At 46.5% G+C, this 19,637-nt stretch overlaps 1 protein-coding gene across 8 annotated transcripts in view; it reads right to left on the bottom strand.

The window, feature by feature from the left end:
* The window catches only part of LOC105906377 (nuclear receptor coactivator 3), a 75,239-nt gene that overhangs the window by 44,164 nt on the left and 11,438 nt on the right, over positions 1-19,637 (bottom strand). Inside the window, exon 2 of one of the 8 annotated variants that reach the window (XM_031566499.2) lies at positions 12,610-12,678. The exons of 6 other annotated variants lie outside the window; for them this stretch is intronic. The gene's annotated coding sequence lies outside the window, so the exon portion shown is untranslated. Of the gene's footprint in view, positions 1-12,569; positions 12,679-19,637 lie in introns of all 8 variants that reach the window. One more of the 8 variants, XM_031566501.1, reaches the window with a different exon arrangement.

Here is a 19,637-nt window from a genome sequence, read left to right as displayed (position 1 = left end):
GAAGAGAGCAAGAGAGGAGAGAGGGAGAGGATGGACAAGAATAGGAGAGGAGTGGAAAAGAAAGGAGGTGAGGAGGTGAGGAGGAGAGGAGAAGAAGTGAGGAAGAGGAGCAGAGAGGAGGAGAGAGTTGGAGGAGGCACGCTGAAACTCGAGGAGGTAATCGCTGAATTATTCACACCAGGTCTTCTCCCACTTCTCCCATTCTTAACAAACCCTCCAGAAATACCTGAGTGTATTTAGCACTCGGGGTAGGGGTGGGGTGGGATGGGGTAGGTGGCCGGGGTAATTATGCTTGATGCTGGGGGAGACATGGGAACCCACTGCTGGAATGTGTCACAGGCCCTACAGCCACGAGCGAAGGGGCGGAATAATTGGGAGAGTATGCCAGATTCTAATGCCACACTGACAAACAAGGTGAGAGACACACACACGCACGCGCACACGCGCACACGCACACACGCACACACGCACACACGCACACACGCACACCATGCAAATGCAGTGGCACCCTAGTCAAAAGCAGCCTTCCCTGGTAGCTGTGAGGACGTGCAGAGAGGCGGTGGCATTCTGTAGCCTTCCTCTCCTCCGCCTTCACTTCACTCACTCACTCACTCTCTCTCTCACTGTTTCACTTTCAACCCATTCTTCCTCCTTTCCACCTCTGAGCTGCAAATCACCTTCACTCGCTCATCCTTTCTCTCTCTCTCTCTCTCTCTCTCTCTCTCATCACCTTCCATTCTTTCTCTCTCTCTCTCTCTCTCTCTCTCTCTCTCTTCTCTCTCCTCTCTCTCTCTCTCTCTCTCTCCTCTCTCTCTCTTTTCATCCACTTCCATTGCTCTCTCTCTCTCTCTCTCCTCTCTCTCTCCTCTTCTCTCTCTCTCTCTCCTCTCTCTCTCTCTCTCTCTCTCATCACCTGTCTCCATTCTTCTCTCTCTCTCTCTCCTCTTGCTCTCTCTTCTCTCTCTGCTCTTCTCTCTCTCTTCTCTCTCTCTCTCTCTCTCTCTCTCTCCTTCTCTCTTCTCTCTTCTCTTCTCTCCTCTCTCTCATCACCTTCCATTCTTTTCTCCTCTCTCTCTCTCTCTCTTCTCTCTCTCTCTCTCTCTCTCTCCTCTCTCTTCTCTCTTCTCTCTCTCTCTCTCTCTCTCTCTCTCTCTCTCTCTCTCTCTCTCTCTCTGCTGGATATGGCAGAGAACCAGCAAAGACAGCGTCTCAGTTTCCAGCGCACACACACACACCTCCCCCAGACAAAAACACAGAGACTTCACACAAACACAAAAAACACACAACACAAACACAACACACACAGACATATTATACACACAATCCCCCCCCAAACACACACACACAGTACATAAAGCCACATTGTCATTGTCAGTGACTTTCCTTAGCTTCGCTCTCTCAAACAAAACCAGCAGTTAGTGAAAATGCAAAGTCGGCGCCAAGCCACAATCTGGCACCTGGCCTGCTAGTTAGCACAGCAGACCACTGGGGCTAATAAAGCACTCTCTCTGTGTGTGTGTGTGTGTGTGTGTGAGTGTATGTGTGTGTGCATGGGTTCATGTGTGTGTCAGACTGTTCACATAGGGTAATATGTGTGTGTGTGTGTGTGTGTGTGTGTGTGTGTGTGTGTGTGTGTGTGTGTGTGTGCATGGGTTCATGTGTGTGTCAGACTGTTCACATAGGGTAATGTGTGTGTGTGTGTGTGTGTGTATGTGTGTGTGTGTGTGTGTATGTGTGTGTGCGTGCGTGCGTTTGCATGGGTTCATGTGTGTGTCAGACTGTTCACAGAGGGTAATATGTGTGTGTGTGTGTGTGTGTGTGTGCGCGTTTGCATGGGTTCATGTGTGCGTCAGACTGTTCACATAGGGTAATACGTGTGTGTGTGTGGCTCCGTTTTACCCTCTCCTCTTAAAAAGGAAATGACCAACAAACAGAGATATAACTGACTCGAGTCCTCAATAAATCACACTGGTATGACATCACCAGACATCTCTCTCTAGAACAGGAGACATCAGCCCTATAGCCAAGACAAGAGTCTCAATGGAACTACAACCCATAGCACTGTGGTTGCTAATGCCAGACTCTTTCATTAAACAGGAGTAGATGGACCATGTACACTAGATAAACCCATATAAAATGCTGTACACATAGGCCTATATGTAAACAGAAGAGGAGAGCCAAGGCCCTGAATCCAACCAGAAATAGAAGCCTCCAGGGTGGGACTGGTAGAAAGAGTGTTTGTTACTGGATATTTGAATAATTACCAAAAATAAGTTTCATTTCTGAGTGAGTTATTACTTTCCAGGAGAGTGTTTACCCTCCACGGGTAAAGTGTGTGAGAGAGAGAGCGAGTGTGTGTGCATGAGTGAGTGTGTGAGTGTGTGAGAGAGAGAGTGTGTGCATGCGTGAGTGAGAGAGAAGGACAGAGGAAAGTAGGCACACACAATAGTGATATGGCCCTGGAGAATACCACACTTAGGTGTGAGGCACCAGCTGAAGCCTAGCACTGCTCATAAACAAACCATCTGCAGCCCCAAGACCAGGCCCAGATGATCAGGAGCTCCTTCATTAAAGGAGACGCTCACTCCACACAACAGTGAGCTCCTCGCTCCTTCATTAAAGGAGACACTCACTCCACACAACAGTGAGCTCCTCCATCACTGGAGAAAACATTCCAGACAGAAGCAACAGGTTCTGTCACTTTCAAGAATACAATAGTGTTTATGGCAGAGACTGATAAAGAATCGGATTATTCTATTCATAAACTCATGAGCACGATTTCTATTAATGATGTGTTCTGTCCTTGTTTTCATCCCAACTCTTCAGAGAGCACCTCCCTTCCTAACTGGCACCTTGACTAGTGCTTAACTTGCACTTCAGCAGTTACATTCCTGCACTTCTTTTTCTTTCAATGTTGTTTTCTATTTCTTATGTAAAGTAGTGTTTATTGTTACACCAGGTTTTTATTGCTCTTAGCTTGACAGCGCTCTCCCTTGTACGTCGCTTTGGACAAAAGCGTCTGCTAAATGACTAAATGTAAAATGTAAATGTTCATCGTGCATTTATTGGACCATGATTCTCAAAGTCCATTGACACGTTGCAGTAAAATGCAAACTGTATATCCACATTAAACGGACGGGGAAGAAAAGCAAAACCCAGCGAAGTACAAGAGCATACGGTGAGGTAGCCTAGCCCACATTATTACTAGATCCGGCAAGCCTAATGTATAGATTGTATAGATCCATTATTACCTCCACCAAGGAGCTGATGGTTGTGGTTCGGTTTGTTTGTTTGTTTGTTTGTCTGTCCGTTTGTCAGCACGATTTCGGAAAAACTATTGGCCTGGTTTTCATCAAACTTGGTAATACATGCTCAGCGAACCCTCCCATAAAACCACCACCACTGTGTTATTTTCTCCACTCTCATTGTCTTCCCCCAATCTGAAGCGACACCCAGCAGGAGGGCGCTGTCCGGTGACACGGCCGAGGCAGTAAAGAGATGCTCCAGTATGACTTCCTGTTGTTTCGAGCTTCAGTGGGAAGTCAAAGAGGTGATGGGCAACAGTCCAATGGCGCTGCCTCCTTCCGTTTGCGTGCGCGGAGAGAATGCATCTCGTGCGAATGCAAGACGCCATTCTGGATCTGCTACAAATGGCCGAAATCAAACGTAAACAGGAAACGCATCCCACAATGCCATCCTGAAAAAAATAAAAATAAAAACCAGAGCCTGGCGCCTGCCAACAGACATTTACACCCCCGAACTGTAATTAAGACAGTCCACAGCACAAATCAAGTGAGAACACAAGACACAAATACATGGGCTGTGTTCTTTATGCTCGTAATAAAAGACACCCAATCACATGCTCACAGTAACCATGCGGAAAAATATGTGCATAATCTAGTGGCTGTCTCTTGTTGTGAGTTGACCTTTCTTGGCTCTTACACTCCTAATGGAATATCAGAACAAGGTTGGTCATTTAGGAGGAACCCCAAAGGCCAGTTCCCCTGAGAAAGGTTCTTGACACATCACAGGAAACAGGCCACCAATCAACGCTTTCCGCCCAACACCCATTGTCACAGAATCAATAGTGGTCAGATTCAAGACACGCGAGTGAGGGTATGTGTATGTGCATGTGTGTGTGTGTGTGCATGTGTGTGTGTGTGCATGTGGTGTGTGTGTGTGTGCATGTGCGTGTGTGTGTGCATGTGCGTGTGCGTATCAATCCATTAGCTGATGCTGCCTTGAGGCTCAATGATGAACACATATTTTATGTCTCTGTTAAAGGTAGAGCCAAATATAGGAATTGATAAAATCCAACATGAGGGTTCACTGCACTTAATGATTGCACTTCATTTTTCTAACCCCGGATACAGTCTGTCTCGGTCGCTAACACTTCAGATCCACCTGCAGCCGAATGCTAGGCTAACGAGTTTGTGAAGAACTCATATTTATGGTTTAAATGACGTGTAGGAGGCATTGTTGGGCAAGTTACTTAATAAAAGTAATCAGGTAAAGTTACTGATTACGTTCTCTAAGTTGTAATCAGATTACTTTACTGATTGCTTGCTCTATAAAGTAATCGGATTACTGATTACTTTCAGTTACTTTTCCAAAAACAAAAAAAAAGATCATCCCTTACCTGAATCAAGTGCTGATCTAGGATCAGTTTTGCCATCTTTGAATAGACACAAGACAATCTGATCCTATACCAGCACTCTAGGCACATCTTGACCCGATGACATAAACAGGAAGGGTTAAAAAGCAGACTGTACATAGCAATCTATTTTACCATAATGTCCCAACCACTGCACCCAAGCAAAATTAATAGAAATGTGAATATAACAAGCAATTTTGTTAATGCACCAGTACACTATAGGAATTAGTGACATATCAAACAGAGTCAATTATCTATATTGTCATTTAATTTTCAAATATGAAATTACAAAAAATGTAAAATACACACAAATTACAAAACAGCTAAATCGTGGCTGACAATCGTGGCTGGGTCAAGCACGGCCCATGGTGGAGGAGTGTGACTGCTCTCCCAAAGAGAAAAGGCAGAGACTGATGGAAAGCCTTAGGCCCAGGCGCTTGACATAATAATAATAATTAACATTTTAATCAATTAACTTTTTAAACCTTGAATGCTATTTATTATATAATTAACTTATTTATTCTAACTTATATTTATATTTTAATGAATACAATTTAACAAGGTTACACAAACAATAACTTAAGTGCCAGCTCTGGCTTCGTGGTGCAGTTGCAACCTAATCTTAATGTTTAGCTTGTTCGGAGGAGTTGGGGCAGTCGGTCCTTCATTTGAGGCCGAGGCATGACCATCTCTCGCTACAAGTTTCACCTGTTCGTGTTGGCAAAACAGATGTGTGTAGAGGTTGCTTGTTTGAGTCAAGTGCAGTTGAGAGTCGCTTGTCTCCAGGGCACAGCTTACATTTAACTGTAATATTTTTTTCTTTCACGGATACAAAAAGAAAATAATGGGAGTATTTCCATCTTCCGAAACATCCGTGGTCACTCTTATCGCCTGCCATCATGTTTATTAGCCTTCTACTTGCGTGACCCCACATTCACCGCAGTTCCCACCAACAGTTTACAAAGTAACACCATGGAAACTGAGGTGAATATGGGGTCACGGCCGCGCGTGAGCATATCAATCGAATGAAAGGGAGCAGATAGGCACGTAAAAAGTAACTGAAGTAACTGCTTTTTTATTCGGTCAGTAACTGTAATCAGATTACCGAAAACTCAAAGGTAATCCTTTACATTACTGAGTTACTGGATAAAGTAATCTGATTACAGTAATTGGTTACTTTGTAATCAGTTACTCCCAACACTGGTAGGAGGAGGTGACCAGGGGCTAGGACCCAGGGGACACCACCAGGTTTCTGCCTGGTCTATTTGGCAAAGCTGGGAAGGAGAGTTAACACACAGCTGTGATGAGAGGTGTTGTGTGTGTGTGTGTGTGTGTGTGTGAGAGATCGGCAGACATGTGCGGAGCATGTGTGAACACGCGGAGTGCGCGCTGTAAAACTTTCTGCAGGACGGAGAAAACAGCCAATATTGAGTCTAATCAGAGAGAGAGAGAGAGAAGAGAGAGAGAGGAGAGAGAGAGAGGGAGGGGAGAAAGAGAGAGAGAGAGGGAGAGGGACAGGGAGAGGGAGGAGAGAGAGAGGTAAGGGGAGCATGGGAGGGAGATGGGAGAGAGGCAGAGAAGCATTGAGAGAGAAATACTGGAAATGTTTCAAGAGAGTGAGTGTGTGTGTGTGCGCGCGCATGTATGTGTGTGTGCAGGGGACAAAAAATCTTCCCATATCACAAAGACTCTTGACAGGTCTTTCTGACAAACAAGCACAGAGAGAGTGTGTGTGATGAGATAAAGACAGCGGGAGAAAGGAAAGACAAGAAAGAGAAAAGAGTGAGAGAGAAAAAGAGGGAAGAGAGAGTATTCTCTGGAGTGAGAGAGGGAAAGAGGGAAGAGAGAGTATTCTCTAGAGTGAGAGAGGGAAAGAGGGAAGAGAGTGTATTCTCTAAAGTGCTTCTCCAGTCCTCTCCTTCAACATGAAAGGCAGGTACTGCTCAACCTCTCACTACCCATCTGAGCAATATAGACATCAGTCTGCCAAACCAACCGTCTCCCATCGAGAGCTTCTCAAACACACACACACACACACTGTCTTCTACACACACACACACACACACACACACACACACACACTCTCTCTCTCTCTCTTCTACACACACACACACACACACACACACTGTACACAGATACAGGCACATGTAATGGCAGCCAGTGGGTACAGTGCTGTGCAATGAGTAAACCTCAGTAGCAACAGACACTAGCACCCATGGGTTTGTTTTAGCTACTAGCACACCCACCTCCCATGGCAAAGGTTGCGATCGAGGGGGCTGTGCTTGTCCACACAACGCAGGTCACACACACACACACACACACACACACACACACACACACACACACACACACACACACACACACACACACACACACACACACACACACACGGGAGCGGCAGGGCTGTGAAGCGTGGAGTCTTTATAGACTACCTGATTCCAGAGGGCTCAAGAGAACAGGGTCAGGCTGCAAGCAAAATGCCTGCTGAGTTAAATATGAAGTCAGATGGAGTGAGTGAGAGAGTGAAAGAGAACGGGAGCGAGCGAGACTGACAGACGGAGAGTGAGAGAGCGAGAACGAAAGAGAGTAAGAAAGAAAGAGAAAAAAGATAGAGGGAGGGAGTGAGAGCACTGTAATTTAGGGCGTTAGATAATGATTTTAAAATGAAAAGAAAAAAAATGGAAAATTATATCCCTCCACAGGAAAATTACACAGTTCCCAAACATTCTGCTGTGACTATTTATAATGTAATTACAGGATGGAGAGGAGAGGGGTAGCTGACGGTTTAGACCTCTCTGGGACTGGCAGCGGGTGACTGGGGGAGGGGGACAGGGATAGGCTGGGCTAGCGGGGGGATGGGGAGGGGTGGGCACAGGATGGGTGGCAGGAGGCTACTCAGACCCTATTACTGTAATAGGGTCAATCAATGCATCCCTTAAGCCACAGCCTGCCTCCTGCCTCCCTGCCATCCTGCCTGCCTGCCTGCCTGCCTGCCCGCTCCACACTGCTCTGATATGGCCAGCCCTGTCGCACAATTACAGAGAATATTTTTGTACCTATTTAGGCCTATACCTAACCCACCACTGCAGCCTTTTGCTCCAGTTACTGAAGCATTAGCCTAACTGGCCAATAGACATCTGTAGTCCAGAAGATCAGCAATTCATGCAGTCCATTCTCCCGATGACTTTACCTTTTACAACGCAAGCTAGAGTGTCTTATGTAAAATAGCACAAAGGGGTCAGACTACGGCATGTTAGGCTGCACTTTAGACTGCAGATGAACTTGGTTGGTGTGCACACAGTGCATCGTCAGGCCCACCCTCCAATGTGTCATGGCAGAGGACTAGGTACTAGTACTGTACTAGGTCCACTGCCTATTCACTGCAGTGCCCCAGGCTTCAGTACTTGGGTTCTCTTCTCAAGGTACACAACCTTCCAATCATCCACTCCCGTGTTCCCTTCCCTGTGATTGCTCTGCTGAGGACACTGAGCTCTAGCAGTCCTTCCTGCCAAACAGCTCACAGTCTCTGGGCTTTACTATGGCATATTAGAGTTGGAACAGAGACATACAGCCTTAAGCTTGGCATCTCAAAGACCAAGGTTTTTAGTAATGCCAGCCCTCAATACAATGTACCTGTGGACAGCTCAGCTCCAGACTGCCTGTAGAGACATCTGTCCAATGGCCTTTCACCAACTACAATGGCATTCTTGGCGAGTCTGGCAGTCTGTCCAGTCAAACCTCTTTGGACAAGTCAGAAGGGCACCCCTCATCTTTAAACTAGCCAAAAAGCCCCACGTCACACCACTCTTCACTGCCCTCCCCCGTCGCTGTGCAGCAAGAGGCAGACACTAGACTCTAGACTTCTCACAGTACTATCATATCAGGCTTCAAAACACACCTGTAGACTAGACTTCTCAAAGTACTATCCTATCAGGCTTCTCAAAGTACTATCCTATCAGGCTTCTCCCAGTACTATCCTATCAGGCTTCTCACAGTACTATCCTATCAGGCTTCTCACAGTACTATCCTATCAGGCTTCTCACAGTACTATCCCATCAGACTTGTCACAGTACTATCCTATCAGGCCTCAAAACACACCTGTAAACTCCTCCGAGATCCCTTACCAGCCTGACATCCTCTCAGTCTCCCCTAACTCTAGCTGTCTCCCCCTCCTGCCTCTGCATACACCAGCTGCACCTTATGCAGCCTCAACAACTCATCAGAGATATCTGGCACTCAAGTCTGACATCGCAACCCCTTTCTTTCAATTTTTTTTACCTTAATTGGCTGTTTGTTGTATTGTACTCCAAGTCAGTTGTAAGTCTATCTGCATCAAAGGTAAGGTATCTGCCTAAAGTAGGCCTAAATGTCAATGTCAAGTAGGGCTGAACGATTAATTGCATTTGCGATTTAATCGCGATATGATAAAACGCGATTTTATAACCGCAACGTTCGCGATTTAAAAACGTGGTCTAAAAAAAAAAAAAAAAAAAATTTTTTTTCTTTTTTTTTTTCTTAAGATGGTCAATTTTGCACACAGTGTTTAAAAAGTGCATGCCTTGTGTTTATTCTTACAATGACTTTGTTTAAATAACTTAAGTGCACAGTGGCAAAGCCACCGATTTGTTGTTCTTGATTCTGTAATGAGCAGTTAAATAAAAATGTCAAATGTGGGAAATAATATTTTACACTGGTCATATTTAAATCATTCATTACGATTTGTTGGGAAAAAATGAGGATAAAATAAAAAAAAAAAATCGCATATTAAATCGCAATCGCAATATTAGGGGAAATAATCGCAATTAGATTATTTTCCCAAATCGTTCAGCCCTAATGTCAAGGGCTAAAACACTGCCCATCTGAACCTGGCTTGGAGAGAATATCCTCCAGAAAGCAGTGGACCAGTAAGGACATGTGTACAACATCACACTGAATAATTTCCCAGTTAACCACCAGAGAGAGTTGAGCTCTCCAAGGGGTAAGCAGTGAACTATGCTGGGAGGTATGGTGCAAATGTGGGTTAAGCTAAACTCACGTAGCCATGTATTTAGCCAATGCTACTGGGAGCAAACATAAACATGGGCTGAATCATTTATGAGCCTCAAAAGCATAGGCAAGTTTTAATATGGGCCACTGATACATCATCTTCAAATCATGCCATTCTTCCTCAGAAACTTTAAAAGCTAGTGGGGAAAAAACATCTTAATTGCGCAGTTAATGAGTCACACTAAGACAGACATAGCCTAATTAATAAGTATTTATCTAAAAAACTGGTGAGGCAGTTCATATATTCCACATATTGTATGAAATGCTTCACACGTGCAAACTGGAATGGCACTCAGTAGAGCGCATACCTCCGCCAAGGCCCAACAGACCCCTTTAATGCCGTATCTCGCAAAGTTGCCGAAAGCGAAACTAATGGCGTACCTCGCAGCATTAGCGAAAGAGTCGGATCCGCTCCCAAATTGTATGGGTTCTTCCTTGGCCCATGCTAGACCTTTTTTCATGAAAATCAGGCCAGTAGATTTAGTGTAATCCTGCTGACAAACAGACAAACCAACTAACAAATGGACAGGGGTGAAAGCATAACCTTTAGCAAAGGTAAAAATGTCCAAATCTCACTCAGCAGCATTCAAATACTGAGCTCAGGTGGTTTCTAAAATATGACCCACTATATAAGGCATTACACATCTAAAACGGGCCTTCCCCTTATCAAGAAACCTGTGTTTAAATAGCCCACAACAAAAAAAACTAAGTTTCTGCCACTGCCTCTAACAGGCCTGGGACTTCTGAATCTGAATTCTCTGTCAACAAAAGCCCAATCGGAGAGAGAAAAGCTGAGAGAAATGCTGCGTTTGGACCGTTCTAAGACACGCAGCTGTGTGTGGCCCTTGTGTGCCAACTCCGTCTCTGGGTTGAGTCTCCTTCAGAGGGACTCTGCATCTGCTTCAAATCTGCACCACTGGGGTGGTATGGACCGCAGAATATCTATCTCTCTCTCCATCTCTCTCTTTCTCTCATCACCAATTCAAAGCAACAGTGTGTGAATGACACCTGACATATGCACTGAGTCAAGGAGCCCAGTCAGGTGTTGTCCCTCTCTGGATGATGTTTTTTAACGACGACCATCATTCTCTGGATGTGTCGGAGAGTCAATAAGGATAGAGGAGAGCTGCTCACACTCTAACGTAGACTAAGAGAGACAAAGATAATGGGAGAGAGAGAGAGAACAAGGATGAACGAGAGAGAGAGAGAGAGGGAGAGCGACAGGAAGAGAGAGAGAGAGAGAAAGATGGATGGATTTGGGAGGTGACAGGAATATGGGTGCATCTGTGTCAGAGCGGCTTACACTCCTGCATGCACCACTGACCACCATCAGGCCATAGAGCCCCACTACAGACAACAGGAGAACACAAGCCCAGAGAGAGAGAGAGAGAGACTGTGATAGAGGGAAAGTATGAGCGAGAGAAGAAAAGGATATGAAAGAGCCAGGTAAATTAACTTAGACTGAGAAAAAGAGGGAGGACGGTGAGATTTTGGTAAACATCTAGGTATAATTTCATATGTAATACGAGGGGTTTGCTTGAAAACATTAATACCCCTCACAATGTAATTTACTCTTAATGTAAGGGTGTTTTCCACTAAATGATCACTGTGACCTGATTAACAATGCTACTATTACCAAATGTTCTCTGTACGTGGTGTCAAAGTGGCCTAGCGATTCAACAGATTGATTTTGAGGGTCAATAGGCACCTATAGGTCTGGCTCGAGCCTCTTACTAAGAAAGAGGCCAGATAGGGTGGACAGACATCTCCCTCCAGTCTCTAGTATGTGACCTTCAGTGGAGGAACATCATATCTCGTTGTACTGGTTGTTTACACTACTAATATGGTTAGCTTCTGAATCTGTAGCTACTGTGTGCAACTGTTGGGTGAGTGATTAACGCCTCTTCAGTGGTATAATTGACGGGCTTCTCAAACATTCGGTGCAGAGACACCACAGAAACATTGTAAGGCCGTCTTGAGACGATGGGGAGAGAAGACATCTTGGAAGACACCAACATCTATTCGGGTTGGCTTGAGAAGACTCTGAGATCCATATTAGTACGTTTACGTTCACAGTTATTCTATATGCCGCTCTGTTTTATATTAATCAATAAATGTCTTCAAAATTCTACTCCAGTGTCAGTGTCAGAGTAGTAGAAACAGTTATCATTATTTTTAGTTATAGTTTAGCTCAGCACAACACAACGCCATTAAAAACACCAAAATCTAACAACGAGAAACCGAAACAAAAACACAACAAACCGCCAGCGGAGCTGAAAAGTGAAGTGAAACACAAGCCAGAACTGTGCGGTTGTCACAGCTGCAGGTAATACTGTTAAGTGGTGATCTTACACAATGCTGCCGTACGGGAAAATGGACTTTTCCTCTTGTGAAACATTCGTTGCTTAAAACACTCCGTTAAAGCTAGCACTTCTCTTGACATTAGTGTTACGAATGTCATTACGGTTTCCCTTACAAGTGTTCTGCCTACAGTTGGGATTCGTTATGACTGCTAGGGGCGGGGGTCTAGAGGTGTGGTTGCTATTGGTACTGTTACTCAGCTTACAGGGCTAATTTGAGTAGAAATCCACTTTGACTGGAAAGGCCTGGATATTCAGGGACATATGGGGGACGTATGCAGATCACTAATGCTGTGCAAAGTACTCTGGAGGGGGAAGGAGAGAGGTGGAAGGGATTGAAAGAGAGTGAGAGAAAGGGGAAAAAAGAGAAAGAAAGAAAGACAGAATGAATGAATGAAGAAAAAAGAAAGACAGAAAGAAAGAACAGAGAGACAGATAGAGGGAAACAGCAAAGGGAGAGACAGCATGCACTCTTGTATCCTCCCTTCCCCCTCTCTCCTCCTGCTCACCACTCCTTTTTCCCTGGTGACAGTCAGAAAGCAGAATCACCTTCTTCTGAGATGCATGAAGCCCACTAGTCTGTTGTTGTTGTTTTTTCAAAGCAAGTCAAAGGCAAAACTGCAGAGTAGAGGAAAAGAGGGAGAGATAAAAAAAAAACAGAATAAAGAAATGCATATTTTAAGATTTGGCTGTCCAGAGAAGAGCAGAGACCATCAAAACACATAAACACACACACACAGACACAGACACACACACACACACACACACACACAGCAAACAAACATCAAGGTATACATACACATTCAAACTACATCAGAGGTATGAGGTATTCAAATCAGGCCCTCACACAAAACACACACAGACACACAGACACACACACAAAACCCTACAGAGGCATCTAAAGCACACAGATCTGAGAACGCATGCACGCTTGAACACACACACATACACACAAACACACACCGACCGCCCGCGCACACACACACACACAAACTCCTGGTGGAGCATCCAAATCACATTTACTCCCTGCCCATCATCCATCATTCCCACACACAAAAGGCTCACACATCGGCGACAGCAAACTGCATGGCAACACGCGCACACACACACACAGAAATAGGCACGTAGGCTGGCACGCCTATACAACAGGAGCACAACAAAGAAAACTGGTTAACAAACAAACATACACACAAACAATGTGTATATACAGTACGTGTGTGTGTGACCTTTTTTTTTTTTTTTTTTTTTTTTTAAACATCACACGTTGTTTGCCCTCACCTCTCTCTCTCTCCCCCCCCCCCCTCTCTTTCTCCTCTCATCCCAACCACATATTAACAATCTATGAACAAAGACCAGACTACCAGAAGACACAAACAGTGAAGAAATAGAATTGGAGAGAGAGAAGTCACAACCTTAACCATTTCGAAAAAACAAAAGGACGGCAGGGTCAGAGGGAAACAGAGAAAGACACACACACACACAGACAGACACACACACACACAGACACAGAGGGAAGGAGAGGGGGAGAGGGAGAGAGGGGGTCGGGTGTCCTCAGAAACCTCTGTGTGCCGTATCAATCTGTGTGTGGCCATCAGTGCTCTGCAGTGGGGCTCCAGCCCTTATCTAATAGGCCAGCTGATTGGATTGGAGAGGAGAAATGTTTGACCAGAGACGATGTGAAATCCATACATTATGCGGACATATGGTGCCCACTGAGAGTCACCACGTGGCTGGGAGGCAGGAGGAGGAAGGGAGCGAGGGAGGGAGAGAGAGAGAGGGAGAGAGGGATGGAAAGGGAGAGGACAGGGAAAGGGGAAGGAGTGGGAGAGGTGAGAGAAACAGTGTGAGTGAGAGGGCAAGGAAGGAGGGAAAGGTGGATGGAGAACAAAAGAGAGAGGGGGGAGATAGATGAAGAGAAATAAAAAAAGGAGAGAGTGAGAAAGATTGGTGGGATTAGAGCTCCTGCTCTCCCTCCTTTGCCCTCTCCTCTCTCCCTCATTTCTCCTTCCCTCATAGACCTTGTTTCAGCATTTCTCTGTCCTTCAACCTTTCCATCTCTCTCTCTCTCTCTCTCTCTCTCTCTCTCTCTCTCTCTCTCCCCCTCCCTCCCTCGCTCCTTCTCTCTGCTCATTCTCCTTGGCTCTCACCTCCCATCATCACTTGTTTGCACGCTCTGCCCCCCCCCCCCCCCCCCCCTTCCTGTCCTGTGTACATGTGCATTATGGCTCCTCTCATTGCTCTGTGCCGTTTCCTACAGGGGTGCAGGGGCACCACACAGCAACCCCACCCCCACTCAACACAGATACACCTCTAAGGCTACCTTTCTCCCTCCCTCCCTCCCTCTCTCCCTACCTTCCTTTGCTCACGCTCAGATCTCTCCATCCTCCTCTCCACCCCCCACCCCAAGTCCCTCACTCTCCTGCTCCCTCTCCTCTTCCTCCCTTTCCACCTCTCTCCTGCTCCCTCTCCACCTCTCTCCTGCTCCCTCTCCTCTTCCTCCCTCTCCACCTCTCTCCTGTTCCCTCTCCTCTTCCTCCCTCTCCACCTCTTTCCTGCTCCCTCTCCTCTTCCTCCCTCTCCACCTCTTTCCTGCTCCCTCTCCTCTTCCTCCCTCTCCCTCCTGTTCCCTCTCCTCTTCCTCCCTCTCCACATCTCTCCTGCTCAGTCATATCCAACAAGGAACAATATGGACCATTTAAAACAATCTTCCACTCATGTGGGTTAATTCCTCCCACAACAGAAAGGGATTAGATCAATCGCATTAATATACACAAAACACATATGTGCATGCGTGTGCGTGTGTGTGCACACGCAGACACACACACACAAACACACACATTCGTACAACACAGAGCCATCATCTGCGACGGATAGTTGACGGCGACCAGAGCATCATGGGCATCGGTGTGTTGCTAATGGAGTCGTCTGGTTTCGGAGTGGCGTAATATTATGCAAATGGGAGCCTTTCATGTGCGACTCAGGAGCCTCTCCATCCCCTAGCGCTGGAGGAGGAGAAGCCAACGCCTCCAAAACAATTACCACAACCTGAGACATATACGCCAGCAGACAATTAAGTGCCTCTCCGCATCCTGGGTCTGCAATCAAAGCCAGGCAGAGAGAGGGAGAGAGAGTGGGAGGGAGGGAGGGGAGCAGAGACAGGGACCGATAAAGGGGGAGAGGAGAGAGGAGAGGACGGCCCTCCTAGTTAACTTGGGGAGCTCTTGTTAGAGAGCCAGATTCCAGGCCCCCCGAACCGTTTGATCAGTAATGAAAGGCAACATTAGAGGAACAAAAAAAGGAAGAATAAAAATATTCCACCCCCTCCCTCCCCACTCTGCCCGCTCTTTCGGAGGAGGCCCGACCTCTAAATGCTATTACACATTTATTTCTGCTCCTGTTTTTAAATAAGGAGCAAGGAGAATAATTACGGTGCCTGGTTTTAAAGGAGGGAAGGAGAAAAAAGAACATTCTTCTCGTCAGCCTCCACCTCCCCCCCCCCCTTCTCTCTCTCCCTCTCTCGGTTTCTCCCTCTCCCGTTCCCCCTCCCCACCCCCTCTCCTGCTGTCTCTTCTTTCTCTCCCCCTCCCCCTTCTGTTCCTTCTCTCCCTCGCTAGCTCTCCTGATCTCCCTCTCGTCTGTCTGCATGCTGTGTCACACGCATTCAGCAGAGGAAAAGAGAGCGTGCGCAAGAACGAGAGGACGACAGACAGAAGGAGAGAGAGCATGTGAGAGACAGATAACAGGAGAGAGAGAGAGAGAGAGAGAGAGAGACGGTGTGTTTAAGGGGAAGAGACACAGAGAGGGAGAGGAAGGGAGCGAGCACGGGAGCGAGCGCGCGCGTGAGAGAGAGTGAGCGTGTGTGAGTGAGAAAAGCGATGGGCGTTTCTACTCCGCTCCTCCTTCCTCGCACGGGGTCAAAAGTTTACCGTGGTTTTAATTTCACCTTTCCTCAGCCAATCAGAGCACAGCATGGGCTGCTGCCGAACTTTAACCCACTCCAACTGTGGAAAGATCTACGTGTCCTCTACTCCAGCTTTGCCTTCTTTTAAATACTCCTTCTCTTTTCATTACCTTTCTCTTTTCCACCCCCTCAATCCCTCGCTTTCTCTCTTTCTTTCTTCCTCATCTCTATTACAGGCTCCAAGTGGTTGCTATTGTTTCAGTACCTGAATTTTAAAGTGACTTTAAAAAAAAGACAGCGAGAGAGCGAGAATTTTTTTCTCTCCAAAAGGCTTGTTTTCAGGTCTTCTATGCAGAGTAATTGGCTAATTTGCAGGAGGGAGGTCTTTGCAACTGAACAGCTATTCCCAAGAGTGGAGCACCACGATGCAAACGCACCCCGCGAACATGTTTGCTCTATGAAATATGCACACTGCTAATGACATCCAGTAAACATACACATGCACACACACACACACACACATTATCTGTGCACTACTGCCTTTGCAGACAGGCAAGAGACAGAGAGCTATCAGTACGGTGAGCATTGGATAAGGGTGGGGGGTTGTAAATGATTAATCATCGATTAGAATGGAGCCAGCAGCACAGAACTTCTGCCCAGCCTGGGCATGTCAACAGCATTCAGCCTTGTGTGGATGGGAAAGGTGTGAGTGAGTGGATGAGGACAGAGAGAGAGAGAGAGAGAGAGAGAGAGAGAGAGAGAGAGACAAAGAAGGAGGGAGGGTTTGGTGTGTTTCCTCTCCTCCTCATCTAAAGATTTGGATATTTAATTACAGCACACTTTGGTCCCCTAGGGATTGGCATAGGCTTTCAGTCATTTGTGTACATGTTCTTTTCTCTCCCCCCCCCCCCCCCCGTGCACACACACTCACAGACACACACAAGCTCCCGTGGATATCTACTGATCTACTGGGGGTGTGGTGCTTTCTGTTTCTGTGGCAGAGAGATGGCAATATGCAGGAAACTCCAGTCTTTCTCCACTCTTCCCACACAACCCATTTATCCTCTTTCTCTCTCTCTCACACACACACACACTCACACACTCTCTCTCTCTCTCTAGTTTTGACCTTCCTCTCACCTGTTGACAGTGGTCTCCAGTCTTTTGGTCCCCGTCCTCTCTTTCCTCTGAAGTCATACTCCTATTTGAGTGATTCCGAATTCCTAACCTCCTCTTCCTGAACTCCAAGCCAAGCTCAATGACCAGCGGTTTTTATTTTTTTATAAACAATGGACCGGCCTCCTGTGCAATGGGTGTCCTCAACAACAAAACAGGCCCCATTCTCAGAGCATGAAAACAGCCTTTGCCATTGACGGCCAAGTTAATGGTTAACCCGGAGCATCCAAACAAGCCCAGTTCCCACGTCAGAGAGTGTGTGGGACATCACGAGGACAGAGGACGCTTGGACTGAGCACATCAGACAAGGTCTACACAGTCAATGACTTAGATTACACAAACAACAAATCACCATCAGCCATCACTTGTAATCAGGTACTCCCGAACAAGAATGCAGGACAAAATACTTGGCTATGTATGGCTGATATTTTTCATATTAACATAACATCAAATTGACCTAAATATGAGAGTTTTAATTTACACTGGATGAAGGTCTGTGCCACTTGACCTAATTACAAAGAACACTGTTAGCTATCCTTTTGGATGAGGTTTCATGTTTTATTTTGGTTGGAAAGTGTGTGTACGTGTGTGTGTACGTGTGTGTGTGTGTCTGTGTGTGAGCAAAGGAAAGCCGGGTGCGGTGCAGCTTTTCCTTGACAGGGAGGTGGTGGTGGGGTCACCAAGAGGTGCCCGTCATTCAAAATGAGAGGTTGCCCCCCTCAAAATCCTGCCTCCTCTCTCAAGATAACCCAAAAGTTCCAGAATGCGATGAGATCATTTCCTGTCCAAAGGCCACCATTCCATTAAGGGTACTGCCATTTCCACGCAGGCGCCTGATTGGAGGAAACAACTTGACTGCTTTCGCGATGAGCTACTTCAGCGATGTCAGACCGAGTAGGGCTCATCGAGACAAATGCTTAAAACTAAAACAAGATCTCTGACAAAACATCAGCAGTTGATAAAAGTGACAGAGACAGAGATTATTAAAAGGAGTTATCATCCTGCAACTGCATCTGATTCCAAACTAAAAACATGTTTCAAACAAGCCTGTAACATACGAGGACACCCACATTTCACCTCTTCATGCAATTGCACACACACAATGACACAACATTACAACCCAGCAAAAGAATACTTTGAATCTGTGAGCTGCATACAGGGTCCTTCACAGACACCCAGCCCCCAATCATCAAAGCCTGGGGCACTTTAGCACCTCAGCTCAGAGAGGGGTGGGCAGTGTCCTGGTACTGGGGGGTGGGGTTCACTACTGACTTGGGTTTCAACAAGGGCTTGGGTTACAAAGTTAATTGCCTGGTGAAGAACAGTTCAATTTTAACAATGTCAACTGCATCACCCTTTACCCTTCTTGTCTTCTCACCCCCCCCCCCCCCTTCACCCCACCCCTTTTGCTCTACCTTCCCGCATTTATGAGCCTACAATCCCAAACGCAGTGCCTCCACCCCTCCTCTCCTGTCCTTCTCCACCCTCCTTTCCACTCTGCTCTGCCAGGGACCAGATTACGGCATGGAACACTGGTGGAAAATGAGCGCCATCGTGTCACTTACCCCTCCGGTCAGCTCGCTGGCTTTGTTCCGTCAGCGAGAATAAGGCTTAAACTATTTAATGCACTCGCTCGCTCACTCACAGGCCCCGCCGCTCGGAACAAAAGCTTACAGGCCGGAGCCTCAGCGGGACTCCCAAACAACAACACACTGTTTTTATTTTTGTTGTCATTTTTAGCCGTTGTTGTTGTCGTCGTTTTCGGACGTCGTTGTCAGGAGCATGTGATGAAGCATTTTATTTAAAAAAAGAAATGCTAATGAAAAACTGAGAAGAATGAGGAGCGCTAGCCAAACAACAAAGCTGCAAGAAGGCCTTTGATAGCAGCAACAGATGGCACACAAGTTTAAAGAACAAGTGCAGAGTAATTGAATTATCAACACAGACCCAAGTGCATGACCACGCTAATGATCAAGTGGAACACCAACCAGCTCCAGCTCAGGCACCACACGCACACCCATCTCGCCCTAAACCCCTCAGTATCACTGCAGAAAGGGGCGTCAGCCCATCTCGCCCTAAACCCACCAGTGACACTGCAGAAAGAGGCGTCTGCCCTCATTTAGTGACTCCTACCTTGAAAGGCCACACAGAGGATGTCTTGGTCATTAACTGCCCAAATGTCCTTTTATTCAGGACTGTGGGTAACAACCCAAACAGGAAGCCCAAATGTGTGTGTATGTCTGTGTCTCTGTGTCTCTCTCTGTGTGTGTGTGTGTGTGTATGGGTGGGGGGGGGGGGGGGGGGGGGGGGTTGAGTTTAATCACCTCACCAGTGGGGTTGGTTAGTTGGGGGGGCAAGGAAAGGGTCTTCCTGTCTGTCTAAAGACCAAAAACCAAAGTAGGAGGGGAGCACCCCTCAACCACCACAGCCCAATTTCCTCTGGCAATAAACTCCCCAGTGCAGACGACCTGCAAATGTTACTGTGACAACTGGGACATCAACC

The sequence above is a fragment of the Clupea harengus genome, chromosome 4 (genome assembly GCF_900700415.2).
Source record: "Clupea harengus chromosome 4, Ch_v2.0.2, whole genome shotgun sequence".
NCBI lineage: Eukaryota > Metazoa > Chordata > Actinopteri > Clupeiformes > Clupeidae > Clupea > Clupea harengus.
The sequence above is the reverse complement of the archived record's forward strand: the minus strand, read 5'-3'. Positions and strand labels throughout refer to the sequence as shown.